The sequence below is a fragment of the Hesperophylax consimilis genome, chromosome 31 (assembly GCF_061612785.1).
Source record: "Hesperophylax consimilis isolate HC1 chromosome 31, BYU_Hcon_1.0, whole genome shotgun sequence".
In the NCBI taxonomy this organism is placed as follows: domain Eukaryota; kingdom Metazoa; phylum Arthropoda; class Insecta; order Trichoptera; family Limnephilidae; genus Hesperophylax; species Hesperophylax consimilis.
This window is the reverse complement of record NC_142866.1, coordinates 2,943,727-2,967,937: the sequence shown is the minus strand read 5'-3', so window position 1 is coordinate 2,967,937 and position 24,211 is coordinate 2,943,727. Positions and strand designations below refer to the sequence as shown.

Below are 24,211 nucleotides of genomic sequence, written 5' to 3'. Positions count from 1 at the left end.
CATGAATTAACTTTAATTGTAAAATAGTGTACATAGACGTTAATATTAAATTTGCTATAGTAGGTACCTAATTCTGAAACGTAATAAGATACGTTGTATTTGGAACTTCGTGATTAAAACGGAAAACTGGATACTCGGAGTACTTATCCAACTTTTTTTAATATTCGTCCGACGGCATCTTTTTACAACTGTACCTTTAAAATATGAACAAAATAATTTCTACAAAAAATATAAAATACCACAGCACATTATTTGTGGAGAAATAATTTGACAAAAAATATTTTGGTAATGTAAACAAAATCTTTTTCAAATAATATTTCCATCGTAAAAAAAACAAAGAAATTATTTTTTACACCATTTTGTATAGTTATAAAATGATGGCGCAAACTGCCCAGAGTCGCCCGGTTGACCTAGGATGGTCATACTAATTTATTTTTTTGGTGATTTAGAGTAATATGACGAAGAAGGGCAAATCTCATGAAATAAATAAATAAAATCTTCAATTAAATGTTTTCACTAAAGCGTTTTATTATGCGTATATTTTTCCACTTAAAATCATTAAAAATGCAATATTGTAACAGAAGTTGAACCTTTAAACGATTAGCCATAAATCAATATACTTGTAAAAAAATTACGATATTTTTAATGTTCTGGTTGTACGTGTCTTGTACTTGTGGTTGTACTCTTTAATGTACTTGTTAACCCCTGAATGTCGGTCTAATGACAATGTGCTCGTTATTTTTTTTAATCGATTATTGAAGCTTATTCAATTGAGTTAAAAGTTCGAAAACAGAACAGAATGAATAAGGCCTTACCTTTAAGTTTTGCTGCTTTCTTGGAAAGATCACAACACATGCATCACGTTTAGTTCTTAGATGTAAGCCTCATAAACACAAATTATATTTTAATCCACAACACGATGCACAGTTCAACCGTTTTATTGGCCAATTTTCGCAATATTAAGTAAATGATTTCGAGTTAATAAGAGTAACGATTATTTGTTGGTAACAATAATGTAACGAATTTGATTAAATTACTATGCCAACACACTGCCAAGTAGGTAGTTTTTTTTAAGACTTTTTTCTTCTTTTTGCCAGATTAGAATTTGAAGAGAGGAACAAGGGAGATGACAATATTTTAGACGGGACTATAAATATGAAATAAGTCGCAAAGTTGTTTCTATAATAAAAATACTCACGCAAATCTGGCTTCCATGTTAGTACAACAAGTAATGGACATTTATTGTAATCAAACGCCTTATAACACCAACTTTACTGTTTCTTACAGCCAACATAACTTTGCAATGTAACGTCCATTAAAAGTGCTATTCCCAGGTGATTTATGTCATGCAACTAGTTTTACTATCCGACGTAACCACATGCTTTTAGTTATTCTTAAACCATTTGAAACCCCCAAACTTGGCGATCTATTGGGGTAACCTATGGCAAAGGTGTTGATTATCCAATAAATTACCCAAACTCACCTCCCAATTGGATTAATGAGTAAATGTATTTTATTAGCTAACTTAGACTCCTCGATAGTACAAGATAATATTTTTAAGCACCAAGTTTCTAGACATTGTGTATGAGTTTCACTCCAGGCATGCTTCTTGATAAGTAAATCTCGTATCGTAAGTATTAAGCTGTAATGCGACCATTTCTGCAGAGGAAGATGTGTGTTATATATATTTTTCTAATATCAAGTCCCGAGTAATACGCTATGTAACTCATCATGACGTAAAGACATAGCAAGTATTTTAGCTGGTAGGTTCTTCAAACCGTTTAGCAGAGCAATGTTCACAATTTATCTACCAATAATAGTCCTACGCCATTAGAAAAACTAGTAGCCGTGATGCTCTATTACACTCGCATGTATATGTTATGCACGTACACAAGTTTGTTTATGTTTTTAATTTTTTTTCGAAATCTATAACCTCTCTTACGAAATATAATACCATCGGTGTTATTGACTTCAAGACAAGTCTGGGTGAAGAATTTTTGTATGGTCCTGTCGCCGTTTAATTACTCTCTGAGCAGTGATGCTGTGTTCACTGGCTTAAGATATAAGTGATATTTAACATATTGTGATGCAACGAAAGCTAAGTAGGTATGCAATGAACGAATAATTTCTAGAAGTGCGATCTAAGCCGACATGAATAAATATAAATGAAAAAATTTATCTAAAACATCTTCCAGCAAGCTCTATCTCCCAATCCGTAAGGATATATAATCCTCTAAGCATCGACGACGACATAAACTTTTAGGTAGTATTAATATTTCTAGCCACCGCTTATGATGTTAAGTCGACGCTATCATTTGAGAACTTATGTGATTTTCCTAGAATTTTCTTTTTCATAAAAGAATATTTTTACTAAAGGTACAAAACTGCTACACAACAGACTTTTTTAATTCGTAATTCTTTGAAAGTAATTTAAGTTTCTCGGGAACTGTTTAGGTGGTGCCTACGAAACTATTGTAGATAATAGATACTTATCTCTAAAGAATCCAATTTGCTCAAATTATATTGCCTAGTTAAGTTAGTGAGCCTAATCCACTTTGGTTAGCTTAATCAAGTAAAACTGTCAAATGTTTCTTAAACATCTTCGTCTCGGAATAAAAATACAGTTAAGATTATACGTTACCTTTAAGCATTAACTAACATAAACCGATAACCAACTATTGTAATTAATTTATATTGGATTCTTAAAGATGTTCACATATAAGTGAGAATAAACTAGTTATAAAAACTCAGTTAGTATATAAATAGGTAAATTTATTGTGTAACATGCTCAGTCAAATGATATATAATATCTACATAAAATTAAACTAAAAGAAACACTCAACATAAAGAGATGCAAGAGTCGGAGACATTTTATTCTGAATCCAAATAAATTATCGACGAAAGTGTCTACTTCAGCACACGCTCTCCTATTATAAGGTACCACCAATAATTAATATTGGTAATGTAGCGTCCAGTACGCAGTTTTTAATCCAAATTTTTCATAATTTTTTTTGTATAAGTGATATATTTTGTGATATACAGCGCACTTGAATTGATTTTTCACACAAACGGCGCTATACAAGTTATCCAATCAAAATAAAAATGATAATTAGTGTTTAAATCGAGTAATCATGTTAACGGAAAACACAATAATAAACCATTTATCAAACAAATGTCTAAAATTATGGTTAAAAAATAATTGTACCTACTGCTCAATAGCTACAAACGCATTTCACATTTTTAATAAAAAAATAATAAAAAAACGGGTGCTTTACCAAAATAATTCAAAATGCATACAAATATTTTTGATCGGTTAGTCGGTATTTAATGTCCATTTCACGAGTTATCAGAATTTCCGAAAGTTCGTTATTTTTTTCACAGAAAACAAATATTTTACCCGTGACCACTCTTTTATGAATAATGGATCCGTTCAAATATACCAGTATCACTCTGCAGGTGACATTCAATATTGTGAAATCAAACGTGAAATAGAATCAGAGTTCAATCGACTGTATGGTAAATTTCACAGTTTGATTTTTCCACATTTTCCTTTGTCGAAAATTGTAATTTCATGTTCTAATTATTCAAATACTTCAAGAATCCCATATATTATGAAAAATACTTTAACCTAAAATACGTGATGACGAAATAAAACAAAAAAAAAATTAAATACTTCTAGCGCACCAATATTGCTGTAATTCTGATTTTCCTTGAAAATGGTGAATCCTTGAGAATCTGCAACACTGAAACGAAGAAAACAATTTTTTTTGATAGAATTAGAAAAAAAATAAAATATGTCGCTTTCCAACGCTTTTTTCCATGATGAGCTATGGAACTTGGAATACCTTTTTTTCAGTGAGGATAGAACTTTATAACTATGATTTTCGTAGTACAGAGTAAGACAGTCAGAAGCATCTTCCTTCTATAAAAGACCAATAGCAGAGTTAAAAGATTTTCAATAGTACATAGCGTGCAATCTATCAAGTGCTTTGCAAGACGAATCACAAGTATTCTTATTCAGCAACCGTCACCAAAGTAAGCACCACGTATTTCATTAACATCAAAATATTATAATAATACTATCCGACATCCGCCATATACTCCTGATCTTGCTTCTTGAGTTTCATATTTTACGCCCTTCATTATACAAGGCATTTCTTAATAAGTACGCAACTGATATAAATATTATTTCCACAATTCGTTTGAATGGGAAAACTACTCCATTTTTTGTTGTTTAAAAAATTTTTTCCACAAACGAGTTCTTAACTAGAAATAAAACAGTAAAAACGATCATACGCAAAGATGGAGACGTAATGATATTCTTAATTGGAACATCAAGTGTTTATAATTTTATAAAAAGTATCGCACTGCATTAAAGCAAGTAAAACAAAGCTACACCGACATTATATATCATAAAGATTTACTACTTATGTCCCCGGCGTTGTACAAGCTTCATAGAAAATTTGTCGAAATCAGATGTGGACTGTTATTTCCTCTAATTTTGAAGGTCAAATGATAAAAAAAATTTACTTTAAGGGATTGGAAAAGTGGATGAGGGGAATGTTCACCTTTGACCTTCGCTTATTTTAAAGTCACACCAAGACACTTATTTTGATATATATTGTTATATGTACAGTAAATAGATAGATATAAAGATGAAGACCCGGCGTTGACCGGGTTTTACGCAAAGTTTTTCGAAATTAGATGTATAAAGTCATTTTTCTCATATTTTAAACGCCAAATGGACAAAATTACCTCACAAAGTTTCTCCATTCTACTTTAAGGTGTGGGAAAAGAGGATGGGTGTAGTTTTTTTCTAAATTCATGTAAACTTTGACCTTTCTCTTGATTTGTAGGTCAAGTATGCAAAATTTCATCAAATTCGGAATAAAAATGTTCATTTATATAATTATTAAATCCACTAGGCGAGACACTGTTATTTATGTAAATAGATTAGATTTTCAAAAACCAAATCTTTTGCGGGGTCTTCGACATCTGTTTTTTCAAACATTTTCACGAAAACATTATATGTTGATTTTATTTTTTCATACCTACACAATTCTAAATTCTCAATTATATCTAAGATATATATCTCGAATTTGCAAATCAACTCAATCGGTAGATTTTATACCTTTATAAATCGTTCTGAAAATAAGTTATTACGGTTTTTATGTTGCTTATAAAGTTAAACCATCTTTATATATGTATTATTATGGCAGTGATTCATCGCTTCAATGGAAACACGTGTGTATTCCGTCTTTGTTATATATAGACATAGTACGTGATCAAGTGAATCAAATAGTTAAATCAGGCCATGTCAAAAGTCAGAAAACAGAAGAGTGTATACATCGACGTATGTATCTTCTACGCTACTCTCCACCCCTGAGGATAAACGGCAAAATGTTAATTGGTTGTCGTTTACATTATATTACCTTAACCTAGATGTAAGCTACAACTAATAAATGATTTACGTGTGTAATGTCAATTCACGTTCATCTCAACCCGGATCGACCAAATATTTGAACGCATAAATACCATTATTTTAGATTATTAGTAGTATTTCATTCAACAATTATTTGGCTGTTAAAAATAAGCTGACGTAGCACGGTGTTTCCGTATACCTGACCGGCAATCAGAAGGTGTGGGTTCAATTTCAGTCGGCGGCATTTATTTTTTCTTGCAAGATTTAAAAAAATATATTTGTGTTTCAGGCTAATAATAAATATTGCCAATAATGATGGATTATCCTTTGTGCTTTGCATAAAACCTTGTCTTGTAAACAAATGTTTACCTTTAATAAATATTAACATAATTAATAATTTATTTTATTTTCGTTTTAGTTTTGAAAATTATTTTTACTGTTCTGCTGGTGTTCTTGAAAAAAACTGTACTGAATGCAGTAACCAGCTGATTTTGTCAATAAACTTATATAAAAAAACCAAAAATATACCCATGGTAATATTTTATCATTCATAAAAACTATCCGTGTCTATTCCCTTTTCTTACGTATATTTGAAAATACATTTTTTTGGCCCTTTATTGCATTTTTTTTTAATTACTGTTATTAAAATAAAGAAGATAATAGTATATTAAAGTATAAGTGGATAAACAGGTCTTTAAAACACGTGCGATTTTTCGAGCACGACGGCGTAGCCGAGTGCTCGAAACAAAGCAAGTGTTTTAAAGACCAGTTATCCACGAATACTTTACGCTATTTTTTTATTGGTACACTTTGAAAACATAAATATTGATATTATTATTAAAAATTTGGAAATAAGAACTATTAATGAATTCGTGATGTGACATCACAATATCTTGTTGTCATGGAAATGAAAAACACAAACATTAATTTGCAATCTGTCACATAAGATTAATAGTTGACATCACAGTTTTTATTAGTTATTGTGTGTTGTAAAATGAGTTCTAACATTCAAAATTTAAATACCAAAGCAGAATCGCGGTTAATACCTGAAAAATCCAAAGACGTTTATTAAAAAGAATATGAAAGGTTCATAACATGGATGGAGGAGCAAAACGTAGTAGATGTAGATGAACGAGTTGTGCTTGCTTACCTTCAGAAAATGACGTTATTTTACCCATGGCGAGCAAAAATGCAAATAATTATAAACACATACATATTGTAGTCTTTTTTTCTGTTTTATTGTAAACTGTAAACTAGCTTAAGTTCCCGGCACTGGCCTTTCTCTTTTTTTGAAGGCCAAATGTAAAAATTTCATCAGTCTCTCAATAAAAGTGTAGATTTACACACAAATCAAATCCACACCTTCCGCCACAGACAATCTTCTTAATATAAATAGATTTTAGGCATTTATTATGCATATAATCCGATGTCTAATACTGATATTTGAATTATGACTAATGGGGTAGTAGATACTCCTCAGTTTCTCCGAAGTTTCATTCCTTAGATTCAGCTGCTCTGCAATGTAATATATAATATTCCATCTGAATGGCTCATGATGCAAACGCAAACGTTGAGATAATAATTCAGTAATCAACACCCACGCCTCTAATTAGAGCACGATTCCTTGCATTCAACCGTCTCGATCTCAGTCTCGATACACGTGTAAATCTGCCAAAAGCAGCCACCTATTATTCATTCAACACAGGCATCTTCATCACGATAACTACATTATATCGTTTGAATCTCATTCCAAATGTGACATATCAAACGATTGCTTTTGTTTTTTTCAATGCCGCAAAACAAATGTCAGACGGCCATCTTGAATTTCTCGCAGGTTTTTTCTACCTGCAATTCTGGCAACATTGAAGACTTAAAAAAAACATATAAAACGGTATTTATGAAAAACATTTTGATGGGATGTATGTAAAGTTATCTTTATTTTGCTCTTTATTTTGTTTTTAAATTTTTGTCCCCATTCGAGATTTGTTTACCTTGTACCTACTTACATTTGCAACGTTGATATTATTTCCTATGTGCAGTATTTTATGAGTGGTTCCTTATCGACACGACCTCGGCGAGCAGAACCTACTGCAACTACATTAAATACTACTACACCTATATTGTAATTTATACTGAAACGCTGACAATGCGGTTGATCATAATAATATATTATCGAATTATCGAAGAAAGCAAACACTTTGTGGCTTGACATTATACAAAATGAAAAGGATTTTTTTGTTTTAAAGCATTTTATTTTATTATATACGTCGACCGGTTTCGGTTGTTCCCAACCTTCTTCAAGACAATAAATATATAAATTAAATATAGTACAGATAAATCTTATGAGGAAAAAAAAAAAGAAAGAGAAAGCATTTTAGAGAAGGGGTGGGGGGCGTCAGAGACAGGTAGGTAGAGGGGTAAGGGAGCGGTGGGGTCAGATAGGGAGAAAGGAAACAACTTTAAAATTGGACTGGTGATTAGTTATAACTGTTTATTTAAAATTGGGGACTTACTTTTATTTTTATTTTTATATTATCGCTTTTGACAATAAAATAAACTTACCTCAAGTTTGGTTATGGTGGCAGAATCCTAGGCTACGCATATCTCCTTAGTGTACCCATCCCCCTAATTTTGGCTTTGGTATAGACTGGAGCGAGTGAGATAGCCGCACGTCAAGTCCGAAATGAGAGAGATGAGTATATATATAATGGCGGCTCGTGACTTTGGAGGGTGATGGAGTGCCAAGTTTGAAAAATTCAACATTATTGATGAAGTGTAAAAATGAACAGTACAAAGCATCGACTATGTGGGCCATACATTCGAAATTGCAATGTCTGTTGAGAATAAATAAAGGGGTTGATTTAAAATCATTTGTGAAAGTGCATGCATTCATGAAGGCAATTAGCAAGGATGACGTTGCTAAGAAGGCGTATGTATTCAAAGAAGATGATTTGCGGAAGTTTTTCACGGAAGCACCGGACATTACGTACTTATTTTTTAAGGTGGTGGTGGTAGCCATTTGCGGAATCTTTGGCTCTTGCAGAAGATGTGAATTGTGCGATTTACGCTTATATGATATCAAAGAAGAAGGAAGTGTATTGCTTATTACCATCCAACCATCTAAAACAGTGAAGGCTCGACGTTTTACTGTTGCCGACAGTGGTGCAATTGATTATGTGCGTTTGATGAAGCAATATTTATCATTGCGACCCCAAAATGTAAGTACAGACAGGGTTTTCTTACGGTATGATAAGGGTAAGTGCACCAATCAAGTGGTTGGTATTAACACATTTGGATCATGCCCCTTACAAATCGCACGCTATCTTAAATTAAAAGATCCTGAGAAATATACAGGACATGCGTTTCGACGTACATCCGCTACCATTATGGCAAATAGTGGCATGACAATTGATCAAATCCAACGACAAGTAGGATGGAAATCGGCAGCTGTGGCGACTGGTTACGTGGAAGAGAGCATTAGCAATAAGAAGAATGTTTCAAACATTATTGGAACTGCCATTAATGGAAGTGCAGCCTCATTGACTTCCGAGAATACTATTAATTTGAACAGCATTTCCTCCGATTTAAAAAACGGAGGTATTAATATTTCAAATAATACGAACTGCTCTTTTCACATCCATTTAAATAATTAGAATGTAAACGATGTAAAAAAGGATGTAAACTTTGAATAAAATTTTTGAAATATTTGTAATGTTTTATTTGACGTTTAAAATATTCCTGTCAGATTTATAGTTAAAAGTTGACGACTTCACATTTTGTTGATTTGTTGATGTTGCCATGGTAACTTTAAAAAACGTGCGTTCCATAAAGTGCGATTTAAACACGCTAGAGCGTACTTTAAATGAGTAAAAAAAGGCATCAATAACAAAAAAAGAATTTGGCATTATCAGACTATAAAAATATTACTATTCGTTATATCGGCTACTGGCATTATACCTAGCTCGTTCATTAAAAATTTAGGCGTATTAGATCTATCAAAAAATTTATATTTACAAATGCAAAAATCAGTCATTTTAAATGCATGTAGGATAACGAAAGATTTTTTAAATATTTATGTTGAGGGATTAGTAGGATTTATAGGCCCTGTTAGGAGTTTTACCGAGCCGAACCCTCTGATATGAAAATATCTGGAGTCGGTGAATTATTTTCCCATTTAATCTCTGGTGAGTTGACGTGTTGTTCTTGTATTGTTTTGTAATTATTTTGCTTATATAATGCACTTGCATAATGTTGATTGACTAGAAGATCATTTGTGGAAAGTATGTGGAAGGGTTTAGTTTTTCCTATGGGGAAGATTTAACCCGGACATAAAATCGGAAAAGAAATAAAAAAAATTAATAAATAAAGTTTTGTTGACATTTACGTACTAATGTAATTGTATATTGGAAAAAAATTGTAAAAAAAATATTCACGTAATACTCGTATAAAAAAAAAGAAAATATACGTAAAAAGATATGATTCCCTACCTACAGTATACACTAAAAATCAACATTAAAGGAAAAGTAAAGAAATGGCATAAAAATCAATGTTAAAGGTAAAATAATGAAACGGGTTAAATTCAACATTAAAGGAAAATAGCGAAACGGTATAAAAATCAACATTAAAGGAAAAATAAAGAAACAGGATAAAAATTAACATCAAAGGAAAAATAAATAAACAGGATAAAAATGAATTACTGATATTTCGCTAATATTATGTTACGAAATAATTAAAATTTTAACTTAAGTAAGTTTATTTTTAAACATAATGTAACCTTTGGTCCGGGGAACGAATGAAATTGTTTTCAATGAAAATCAAGAACAACAAAAGTTTACATATTTTTGTTTACTCCCTATTTAAAGGTGGGTGCTACTGAATAAGTGTTGGTGGTTTTCGTTTTCTGATTGCTTACATTACTGGCTGGCGCAATATTTTTTTTATCAAATTTTAGCTACTCGTTCAAGCGGAAGCCATGTTTATGTTTTAAAAGCTGATATTTGTAATTTAATCTCTACCGAGTTTTTCTCGCGAATTTTTATAGAAGATTCGAATATTTGTTTTTATTATTATATCTTTATTTTTTTTTGTGATTTGTGAAAACTTTATATATATACAGTGAAAGATTTTTAATTTTATGATTAATGAACGTAATGACAAAACAACAACACGAAGTACAGAAAAAAAAGTAAACTAAGAATTTCAAATTCCAAAAACATATTTAATAATTGCTAGTTTTAAAATGGTGACAACGATATGAATAACGTGTTTCATGTTTTATACTTTAATCTACTTTTGAAATGCTTCTCTGAAATTCACTCAAAATATGTGTCAATTAAAAAAAAAAAATTGGCGTGATTTTACAATACAGAAGCAATATGAAATAATTCAAATATCTTTAAGAATTGTTTTTTCCCTCCACTCTTCAATAATGGCCGTGATAAGATAAGCAAGCAAGATAAACAAGAATGGAGAGGACGTTCTGGGAAGGAAAAAAGTATGAGTGGTGGGTAGAAATCAGGGTCAGCGTGTCACCGTACACAAGCATTAGATGGAGTCTAGAGCTAGTCACCAAATGTAGCAAATTACTAGCGGTGAGCTATGGCAAAGATTTTACTTGTCACAGCGTGTTTATTTAATTGTAATAGGAATATTTCTGTGCGTGAAAGTTTACATCAAGAATATAGAATTATAGGTATATATTATTATTATTATATATATTAAGATTCGTGTTGTACCATGATTTTGCCTTTGCTATTTATTTGACGATTTCCTCTATCATGCCGTACAGAAACCTAAAATATCATCAGTAAACTGACAAAGAACAGCTAGCAATCCACTCAGCCCTTTCAATTTCTGCCTAAAATAGAAAGGTTTAGTCTTCATTATTCTCCGACCACGACCGCCTTAGGATTTCAGAAGTAGGTCTCTAGTTACTGAGAATGGTTTATATATTATAAATTTTCCCTCGTCTAATTCTCCTTTTCAACTCTAAACGTGAAACTTGTAGGCACCTACATTACGTGTTGATTGCACCTACACAACCTCGGAGGTATTCTCTACATTCGTGTTTTTACTAATGTTTACCGGGTCAGATCATTGTGTAAGAATCGTCAATTTCGATTACATAGTTACATTTTAAAAGTGCTTACTTACAACGTACATTATTACTAAGATATATATCAGAAACAATAGATCTCAGGGTTAAAACACAAGCGACCACAAATACAACAGTTGGGCAAAATAACGTCCTACATTATGGTTCTTAACATTATATATTACTAACATTAACTCTCATTTAAAACTCAAGACAATATTAACATTAATATTTCGAATAAAAAACCTTGTGACAAAACATAGGGAGATCATAAATAGAAAATATACTGACACCAAATACAGACTGAAACGATCAACTAAACTAAAAAAGCACCATGTAATATATTTATAAGCAATTGAGAAAAAACCAAACGTTATAGAGGCTGACTGTATCAAACTTCTCTCGTCAGAAGCCTAAGTTTTTCCTGTAAATGTACTGACTTAAATATTAAATGAAAAAATACACTTTGTAATATACCACTTTTTATTTGAATTAATAATGACAGCCAACCGGGTTTCGCTTATCTCAAGCTTCGCCAGGGCTTATTATATTAACTAAAGATAACTACATACAGAGACACATATATATATATATACATAAGAAAATAAAACAATGAGTGAAAGCGATACAAATAGAAAAGAATGCACCTTATTGGTAAAAGAAAGAGATAGAAATAGATTAGAGAAAAACAAGAATATTAGAGAGGATGGAATAGAGGGAGACACAATATTATAGGATGGGTAGGTAGGGGGTGGGAGTAAACAGTTTCAGCGGAGATTAACAGAATAAATTCAAAATGTGACTACAATTTAAATTTATTTGATTATTAATTATGTTTGAGTAATAATTAACGGCTTTTTTTAAATTTCGAGGGCTTCTAAATTGTTTAACCTAATTCCGATTCCCTTTTTATGTCATACTTTAGCACCAGAATTTTTGTCAAATGTCTAGTAAATGCATTACTATTTAAACATTGGAGATGTTCTTTTACTCTTATGTTTACATTCCGGGCCGTTTTCCCGATGCAAAAAGCAGAACAGTCATTGCAATTCAGTTTATATATGCCCGAATGGCTAAGTTTGTCTTCACTATCTTTAGTATTGATTTTAAAGCTTAAAGAAGAAAAAAATATTTGTATCCAGGACTGTACGCCATTGGAAAATTTTATTGATGTTTATATTATTAGAGCTGGAAGAATTGTTAAATACAAATTTATTTGATGCTAATTGTCAAATTTTTATTTATTTGTCTACTAGTTTTGTTTCTACCTGTTATTCAAAGCGATTTGTTTGATGATAGAAAATCTTTCGTGAAAGTTATTATTATTCATTGGTATGGTAATCAATCGATGTATCAAGGAAAAAAAAAACATACGTATACTTTAAAATCCGTCCAAATACACGAATAACGATTTTGCAAGTATCCTTTTGTAGGAAATTTTTAAAATATCTTCTCAAGGGCACCATATAACACGAAAACGAGATCTTAAAAAAAAAATTTATGCCTTTAACATATTTACTTTTAGCAACTTGCATATACATTGATTCAAAAGAAGCGTCAAAAAATTCAAAGTTACATACATGTTTACATTATGTGGTGTCCCATCGTATAAAAAGGCTCACAGTTATGTGATAAACTGTAGGCGTACCTTTCCTGCAAGTAGTAGACTTCTGATATAAAATTATTATTTTCATCTTCAGTATAATCTGAAAGGTGACAAGGCTTAAAATAAACCATCACATGAAAATGAAGTCAAGCTTATCTAGTCATAAAATGTGTACATTTTTACATTCACATAAAATAGGGATGAAAATCACAACTGATGCATGGGCGGGCGCAGAACGCGAACAGAAGTAATAAAAATGAAATGAAATAGGTGTGGGTGGGAATGACTAAAATAAAGTTCGAACAAGATTTATTCCTTGAAACGTGACTAAGCATTGCACTCGTAGAAAACGACCATGTTCCAAGTCGAACATAATGGAGACATTATTACTTTTTCAATATTAAATTACTAAATGTGCGTAGTGTGGTAGTAGAAAAGCCCGTAAAAACTTTGTACATAAAAGTTGTATGTATAAAGCAGAGTAAAAAAATGAATATATTGATAAAACTTAATTAATGTGAATAAGAAAAACACACAAAAAGTAAGAATACACAAAAGAGTCAGTAGTTACCTACTGCCTGGATTAGAACTGGGAAATTTCACTTGCCTGGTTGAGGCGATATTAATTTCACCATAACGCTGCGCCATTTCAAATCTGAGTTTGCTAGTCGTTAAAAAAGGTAAAATTCAACGAAACTAAAGAAAATTACGCGAGGAGGAGCTAAAGGAAGAGAAAACTCTTGTTGATGGAGCAACAAGTGGTGGGTAAATTCGGAAACTTGTTGATGTGTAGGATGTATTAGATTTCCGTAGTTGAGAAACATTAGTTGGTTTGTGAAATAGGGGTGCTCAGATTATTGCGATCATGAATATTGAGCCCAGACAAGTCAGGAAAAACAAATTGCGCACGTTGATATTTCCAAACACTGAATATGCCTTTCAAATATTTATTTAATCTTTATAATATGGTTTATACACGACCCTACGCCTCTAGTGACCCTAATTAAGTAATAAGGATATTGATTGTGATTATTTTGAAGGTAGGCGACGACACAGTCATCTTTATATTATTATATGATTAGCAATGTGGAGTGTAATTTAAAAAATCTAAAAAAAAATCTAAAAAAAGTCTAAATCTAAGTCAAACAAATCCTTTGTAAGGTATTCTAGGTTAATGAAAGAAAGCTTTGAACTTCTGTTGACATTATTCAATGTGGTGAACCATTTTTTTGGCAACTTGGCAGTTATGAATAAATTAAATTATAAATATAAATATATAATAGATAGAGGATCACTTTATCAGTTGGTTTTTGAGGCATGTCAAAATATTACATTATTAATGTGAGATCCTCTCTGAAAATCGCTTTTGCGGTACCGTATACTGAAGCGTTATTATTTATTATTATCAAGATATTCTCAACATAAGAATAGTTACACTAGCGGTGAGTAGGGATGGTACAGAAGTGACACTTTGCTATAAAATATTATTGCTTTCAGAGAGTTTTCTTCCAGTTATTTTAAAGATTGTGATTTTTGAGATGTGTCACTTTTCTTTCAAGAAGAAAGTCGTCAGAGGAACGCCATAACACATTTGTCTCGGAAGCGAATGACTTGATTCTGAAAGATGGCGGCAGAAATGGTTTTCGATTCGTCATGTTGGATTGTTTGCATTACGGTTATAAAACATTATTCATCCACAAATAAATATTCCCACCCAAATGTATTCGCGAGTAGTGTGATATGGGCAATATTGATTTTTAAAAAACTTCTGTTTGTAATACGACTTTAAAAAGCGGTCCTTGCCCTATATTTATTAACTTACCAACTGCTTTAAAGTAAATTTACATTTTTGACTAAAGTAAAAATACATTAATTTGATAAAAGACAGCAAATACTCTTCGGCCATAATCTTAATTGATGTGGGAGTCAATATACGTGCACCGTGAGCAGATTGGTACTTATATTATGCATACTAATGTAGTAAAAATAGTTTGAACAGGGTCACCAAGAATAATTTGTTTAACAACTAGCTGACATTTACTCGGCGTTGCACGGGGTTATGAAAGGCTTCGAGAAAAGTTTAGAGATAGTGAATAAGAGCCGTTTTTAAGGTGGAAATAATATTGTGAAAAGTTTCCTTGTTTTTCTTTGATTGTGCCATGTCTTTTTGGGCGTTCCCGAATTCTTTACCATTTTTACTACGTCTTTCCTAACATCCCAATCTTCATTCATCATATACTTGTAGCGATGCTACTAAAATATTCGGGAATGTTCGCCCATGCAAAACGCATCGTATCTAGAACCCACTAGCTAACCATTGTAGGTACAGCGTAAAATACTCTCGATGCACCTTCGTTTATCATACATACCTGAGGCTTATTTTAACACAAATAAGTATTTCTTTCACTTGATCACGCGATGACCTCCTCGGCGCCTTGACTTCTACCATTCTTTTCCACATAGTACATTCTCCTAACACCCCTTTCTTCGTTCTTCATGCACGCCTCATTTTATCAAAATAATTATTTGATTCATGTCTTCCTCGGGGGTCCCTAACTTTTACACCATTCACTTTATTTAATATCAAAAACTTTACACTATTACTATAAAAAAGAATTCATTACGTTGATTTTAATTTGACTCCGTATCCTATTCCAGAAAAGAAATAATTCGTAGTAATAAAGTCTTTTTGGGGCATCCCAGAATTTATAATACCATTCGCTACTCTATAATATAGTTTATAATGTAGTTTATTAGTTTAAAAAACTATATTTTATTTTTTTTAAATCTATGTAGAATCAGTGCAGAGATAATGCTACTTTTTGTATCTTTACAACTTGGCGCTTATAAGAACAAACTTTGAAATTATGAACGAAATGGGTCCAGTAGTTTTGAGTAGGGAACACACATAAAGATATTGGCTTTTATTTATGTGGATAAGTACATACTATTATATCTGTACGTATAACCTGTATTTTATAATAATACCTATTTATCAGAGAATTGTCGATATTTAACACAACATAAATAGACTTGGAGTACATCAGCGTATGTTTCTTGCTCGGAGTGAAAATGTCAAATCTTGTGTTTGGTACAAACACAAAATAAGATAAATAAATATATCCCGAAGCAAAAAATCTGCTCGTATTTTCCACCTAAATATTTCAGGTGTGCTATGGCACCACGAAGTTTGTATAGATTTTCTTGGCGAACTTTATACCTAAGAAAACTCAACAATGTTCAGCTTACAATGTCTTTTCTATAAGTTTCTTCTTTCTAAAAATAATACATGAAATATCAATACATATGAAAAAATATGACAAGACGCCATGATATTTTTTTACAAAGTAAAATAGTTTTTAAATGGTAGTAAATCATGAAAATCAAAAATCTAACAAAAATTAGTAAGTAATTAATCATCATGATTGTAGATCACCTACGCGCTTAATTCCACCATTCTAGGCATCCCCGACCCTTCCTAGTCCCGTCCGAGGGCAATACCGCCGGGGAGAAGTTTAAGTGTGTCCCGGAGGAAAACAAACCGTTAAATCTTTACTGACAGTCGTTAACCCATTCGTATAAAACCAACCGCTGACCGGCGATCGAAGACAATTACCTACCCTTAGGTGAAAACAAACCGAAATTTTACAGACATAAATTTAAGCCCGCTCTTTAATTACACCTTAAGAACGTTAAAACATGAAAATGACGTCATTTAGTGAATTAAATAATTTAGAATCGTAATACGAGTGGAAATTGATGAAAATGATCATAAGTTAGTAAAACTTAATCAATTTCATTTTTTTTACTGTAATCTATTTGAACGTCAATGCATTTCTCGTACCGCTGATACAATATCTTCATTGGCGTTAAAAGAGCTTAAGTGTAAAAAACAATAATTGAAATAGGTTGAATTTTACTACCCTAAGTTCTTTTTCCAGACACCCCTGGTAGCTACTATAGCTGTTCAAAATAATGTTGTTTGAATTTGAATGAAGCTATTAGTGTTATACGGTAGTCCATCTACAATAAATTGCAATAATACACGTGTATCTCGCCGGACGATGATTTACATCAATAATTAGAAATCAACTCAATGTGTAACAACAATACACTATTGATAATTTTTTTCTAAATATTTACTAAATAGTATTACATTAACAGTAAAAGTTGTTTATTATTTGTTTTACAATTATTTTACATATCAGCAGTGATAAATAGACTAACATCAAAATTGTTCATCAATTGGTTTACGAGTGAAATGATCATAACACTAACAATACATTTGGTTTTGTAAAGTAAATCGAAATTTATTTGTCTTGATTGAAATAATAAAATCCATATCATTTATTTCGAAACTGGCGCCAGTTGTCATCACATTGCTTTTATCTAAACGCAAAAAAAAATCATTTTAACCGAGGTTTATTTAATTTTAATTACTTATCTTTCTTTTCTTGTAAAATTTCTTATCTATAAACCTACAATTTCAAATACCAGAGGCAAGACAACAAACATGCCAAATGAAGACAATATTATCCAGTTCCTAGAAAAAAAAAAATGGACGTAATGAAACAAATATTATATCTCAAATAGAAGAAACAAAAAAAAAACACACCGACAGCATAAAGAAAGAAATGTCGGAAATTATGGATAATAATACGAATGAAAGAATGAGCGCGCCAATATTAAAAAAAACGATAATAATCTAGCGAAAATGGTGAAATTTTTTTATAAAACACGACTCGTTTGAAATATATCAAAAATCTCAAAGCAAATAAATGTTTATCTTGCATTTAAAGATACACTGTGAATTCATTTTCATACTTACAAATATTAAATAATAAAACGAAACGTGTTTTAATAATTTCGGTGCTTAATTTAGGATATTTTTCTACCGAGGGAAGTTAATTACTGTTTGGGCTTAACAAATGTATAGATATTATGTTGCATAACGCAGTTGAAGCTGAACACAGTTAGCGCTAACAAAAAATTGTCCAAAGAAGCGAAGTTAGCAGCCCACAATGGAGTGCTGGTACCAACCCTGATGTATGGAAGTGAGGCATGGAACTGTCAGAGAAAGGATGAAAATAGATTGAATGCTGTTGAAATGAGATCCCTGAAGCGAATGTGAGTAAAACCATCTATGATCGTGTGAGAAATGTGGAGATACGCTGATGTAAACGTAATGAGTAAGATCAGAGGCGGCTCGTGACAGAATTTACCAGCAGTGCATTTCACAAATAATGGTAACATGTAAAATAGGAAAATAAAGTGATTTAAAGGGAACTAAATACCCAGTACAAATAATTCATTTGTAGAGAAAATCCATTCGTCGCTCTTTCATTTGAGAAAATTCTTCAATTAGGTACAAGATTATTAAAGTCTGGTATAGACGAGATCAAACTTTTTTCGATGATCATCATTGATAAAGCATTGAGATGATCTTGGGACATAGTATTCCTCAGAAATGTTTTTACACGTTTCAACGTAGAAAAACACCTTTCGCACTCGACAGTTGTCATCGGAATAGTACAAATTATGTTTAACAGTTTCACTATTTCACTAAAACACTCCACCAAGTTACACTTGTAAAATAATTGTAAAATTGATATTGCTCCGTCAGCATTCGCAAAATCATCTCTAGTTTGTTGGGATTAAATGAACTTCGGTTACTTTTGATAAAATCAATGTTAACCGCAATGTTTTCATTAGCACTCATTTTTAAAAAACTTTTTGCAGAGCAAAACTCGTAAAAACCGTTAAAACGTCGCGTCAATCGCCAATAATGAATACTGTCAAGTTTGCAGATATGTAGATCGCGCCGGTAACGCTAAAATATTATAACATTGTTAATTAGTTCGAAATCTGTCAATCCTAACTACTGCATTCCAAACGTTTTACGCATGTTTAAGGTTTTTGATATATATCAGGATGTTTCGGCGCATGCGCCGATAATGCACCGACCAGCTTCTATCTCCACTGCTCTAACACATCAACATCCGTTATGGGTTTCTACCTGTCTCGCTCATTTCACGGTTCCGACCTCTAGAGACAGTGCCTATAGAAGGTACATGGCATGTCTCGGGCAAAGCCGAAAATGCACGGGTTGATATATTACACTGTTTTTCGCATGCGCGGGAGTCTAGTACAAACTTTGATTGGTAAGAATATTATAATGATCTGGCGTGAATTCTTCGTGAGTGGATATACGAATTTACATTTCTAACGTATATCGATGTTTGGCAGTTCAGTGCACAAATGCACTAAGGCAGGGACCGCCTCTGAGTAAGATTAATAAAGGGACGCTTAGATGGCTTGTGCATCTAGAATGAATGAGCGAAGAAAGGAGTATAAGGAGAATATATGATGCAAATGCAAATGGTAACAGAAGTCGGGGACGCCCGTTTCGAAAAATTGAACAGTATAATTATCGGAGATGTTTAATAAAATATTGGCAACGACTACTCCCCTAACGATAAAGACAATTATCTAAATATGTAAGCGGAATTATACTACATATCTACAGATTTTTTAATCCTTATTTATCCATAAATGTTATTACAACATAATAAATTGTATTACAAGTTAAAAGTAATGATTTTTTTATATTACAAAACCTCTTTTGATAAAACTGATGATTGTGCTCAGAAGAGGAAATGGAACAAACACATGTGTAAACTTGTTAAGCGCATTAGGAAGTCTATTTATATATTTATTAGATTATCGGGCTTTTTCACCAAACTCTTAAAAAATGCATTATAACTATGTGTCACATAACAAATGTTCTACATAGCTATTATACGATTTTTCTGGCAACAGCGCTTTTATCGCGTCTACTGCAACGCCTGTCTTTAAAATTCGATTGTTTCTATGAAATCGCAAACGTCAAAACGGTAAACAGGCGACATCTCGTTGGTTTTTGGTTTGTTAATTATTATGTTATTTTACTAGAGATTTAAGTCGTACTAATAGATTTGTCTTATTTTACTAGAGATTTAAGTCGAACTAATAGATTTGTCTTATTTTACTAGAGATTTAAGTCGAACTAATAGATTTGTCTTATTTTACTAGAGATTTAAGTCGAACTAATAGATTTGTCTTATTTTTCATGATTAATAAACGAGAGTAACCAAACGCTTGAAAATAAAAAAAATCTACTAGGTGATGTCTCTAGGAAATAAAATTAATTCTTCAGCAACAGATATAACAATATTAGATATGTATAAGAATGTTCAAAGTCAAACAATGTTTACTCAGTTTTCTTGAGAATTGTTCTTTTTGTTAATCCCCAAGGCCTTGCAATATGCATGTCAGAATACAGATTCTGTATAAATTCGCTATTTTTAATGTATTTCAAAATAAAATACTGTTCTTGAAAGCGGATGAAATATTAAAAATATTTAAATTTAGAATGTAAACAAGGATAATGTTTTTAAAGTCGCTTACAAATGATTTTTTTTTATTGTGTAAACTCTAATTACTATTTTACACAAAACAATAAACGTATCTAATTAGACAAAGGTATAATAAAATAATTTAAATAGCTGACTTGTACCCGGCGTTGCTAGGGGTTATCCTTATTTCAACCAGGACTTTTCTGTGGGCCTTTTTAAGATGTGTAATTCTGTAGTAATGTACTAAGATTTTGAAGAATCTCGTAAGGTTTAGCCAGGGTTACCAATTTTAGGGTCCTAAAATATATTTTTTTACCATTTGATTACAAAGCATCGACTTTTCTCTACTTTCCATAAATATAATATACATGTTTTATATTTACAAACCTTTCGGAAAAAAATCTCTACGTAAGCGCACAAACAGACAGACGCGGAGGCCAAATTTATTTTATAATTTTTATAGATTTTAAAATTTTCATTTTGATTGACAAGTATTCTTCAAAAGCTAAATGAAGTTTCATAGAATTACTTGAATTTTTTCGGGAACGTTTATAGTAAATTATTAAATGCAAACTGAAAGTGCAGTATTCTCTCTTTTACTTCCAGATAATCAGAATGCCACTGCAGAAGAGGTGCTCGTGGAGGTATTCTTCGTAGAAGAAGATGAAGACGAAGCATTCCTCGATAGCCGTCCATTTCCAGGGCTATTGCTGAGTATGCAGTCTCCGCTACAGAGCCCCCGCCTCAGACCTTCTACCGTTGGATAGTTTGAGCATCCCGTTGCTTCGCACGCCTTAACGATCAGGCAGCCGCAGCTGGTGTATGGTGTGAGGCGGCCACTGTCTCAAGTAAGCCACCATCTCATTAAAGAGAAGGGAGACAAAGGAAGAGAGAATTCTCCACAGAAGACTCCAGAGGGTCCTGATACTTTAAGATCAATTAAGGAAATAGGATGAAGATGATAAGAGGCGATTGAAACTGAAAACCAGAATTAAAATTGCAATAAAAAATTAATGTTTTTTTATTTTTATTTCCATTCGCTTCTAACAAAAATATTTTTTTAATACACAATTATTAACAAATATGGAACTTAAAATATACAAGATTAGTAAACAAGAAATATCATTCTGGATCCAGGCCACCTGTCCTGGAAACAATTATATATACTAATTAAATAGGCTTTGCTGATTACTTGCAAGTTTATGAAGAAAATATAATTTCTGTTGAGGCATACATGTTTTCACCTGAAACAAGGGAAAGTGATTTCAGTGATTAACATTATCATTTCTCTATAATGGCAATGACATTAAGCGACAACACTGAGCTTGTAGTTTTTCCGACGAGTCTTGTGAATAAAGTTTGCTTGTGCTTTCATAATTTTAATAGTCTTCATTGGTTGGAACGACTATTTACCACTATTGTATGTGCTACTGTAGTATGATATTGAAGTAGCAGAGGTACTTACTTGGTGACATTGCGATTTGCAACATGTTTGCAGAATAGCCTTTAGGAACCGAACAAATTTATAAATAAACCTCTTTAGAGAGTCAGGTTCTGAGGGAAGTGAACGTACACTGGATGGAGGTGTACAATAGCCTCTGAGCACTCCTTTTGGTGCAGCGTTATTCCTGAAGACAGTTGAATTTATTACATTATTGTGTTTCTATGTACAATGCTTGTAACAGGATAATGTTGGTATTATAATATATTATGTGTGCACACAAAATAACATTACAAACCGTACCTAACGTCGCTGGAAAAATACAGCAGTTTTTATTTTTTTTAAGATAATCCAGGAAAAACAATTTCGTCATGTATTTATAATAAAATAACATAGCGGTGGTGGTTATCCGAGAGATTTTATCGTTGATTCGGTTGTGGATTCCATAAAGCACGTATTGAAATCTACATTATTCAAGACTTCCAAAAACTTTTCACAACCTTATTGTTCACTCTTTGTATTCGCATTATTGACGCCCGCGACCCGTCAAATACTTCAGCATCTTCAATTCTGGCAAAATGCTCAAATAAATCTGTATTAAATAAAATAAACAATAAACTCTAAATAAAACTGTAAGCTTCACAGCTTCAAAGACCATAGGTAGGAAACTCGGCTAACTTACCCGATATATAACCGCTATCAGCTTCTTCGAGTACTCTTTAGTAAAGAGGGACTTTATCTAATACATAAGCGTTTTTGAGCGTTGGTGAAATCGAAAAAATACTTTATCCTATGCATAGCGCTTCTGACAGCTTATAAGCAAGATGATGAAATACATCCTAAGAAATATCCTTAAGGTAGATAATTTAAAAAAAAAATAATACGTTCTTGTCCCGTCAGCAATTCAGTATGGAATTATCGAATGAGGAGGTTGCCTATTAAACAATTGTAAGCCCTGTTAAATGCCTGCAGTCCTGATTTGAAGAGGAATACGAATAATTTGAGCAGATTTTTAAATAAATTAGCAATATTTTGAATCAGTAACTTTTCTCCATAAAGTAAAAGTAAAGTATTTATATTATTATTTTTAAATGGGGATCGTACAAAGAATAATTTTAAAAGTAATTTTGAAAACAACCTACATTCCCTTCAGCAACATTTTTAAAAAATGTCCACGTTCCAAAAATTGAAGATATGTACGAAAAACACTCAATATCGCAAATAACTTTATGCTCCTATACTTAATTTGAAAACATCTCTTTATCCTATATGGTTTACAAAATAATTAATTTTAAATAAAAAAACAAATGCACGAGATATATAAAAAATCTAAAAATGTTAACGATTTTTCTATTTGAACTAAAAAGATGGCAATTCAAAGAATTATCTAAAATATGTTATCTAATGTTCAGCGAAAGAATGGTTGTAGTTTATCAATGTAGACAATACCGAAATCATAGTAAATCTTTTTGAAGATTTACTCAAAAGGGTTTATGATATTGATATATTGAATACTAACAATATATCACTTCAAGAATCATTTAAGGATGCAGGATATAAAACCATTAGATGCTAATAAATCGGCAAGATACGACTTAGATGCCCTTAAAGAAAATTTTAAAACCAATCATCAAACTCATACACCTATAAATCGAGTGCATAATTTTGGTAATACATTTGGGGATGTTGCAGATATGTTAAAAGATACCGTATTAGTGATGAAAATAAATCTTAATAATTACTTTTCCGAATTGTACGAGTTAACCTTTTCGTAGTGAATATATATATTTGCCTGTTTCTTTATTTTTATTTACCTATATATATTTCAAAATTATTTTTTTAATGCTTTTATATTTGCTTATAATATAGGTACACTATTAAATGAAATATGTCAATATTATTTCTTATTTTAAAGAAGTGAGTTGTCTATATTACTTCAAATGTAATAAACTTAAACGTGATGTTACTTTATTTATTTTATAAATCCATACCATGTACTTTTCAATCAATATCATTGTTACAATGAACAACTAATGCCTAGTAAACACAACTGAATTACTTACATTTATATTTACTTTATGACAATAAATACATTCAAACAATTAAAAATTAATTCGTCATTAAGAGATAAATATAATATTCAAATTCCATTATTTTATACACAAAAAGCATAATAATTATAGATACAAAGGGATAAAATAATAATAATATTACCATTTGTTATTTCGGCTACTGGCATTATACCTAGCTCTAT

General features: G+C 31.6%; 1 protein-coding gene across 1 annotated transcript in view; it reads right to left on the bottom strand.

The window, feature by feature from the left end:
* Positions 1-24,211, bottom strand: part of bma (SCY1-like protein bma) — a 414,814-nt gene that overhangs the window by 214,252 nt on the left and 176,351 nt on the right. The gene's annotated exons all lie outside the window — the stretch shown is intronic.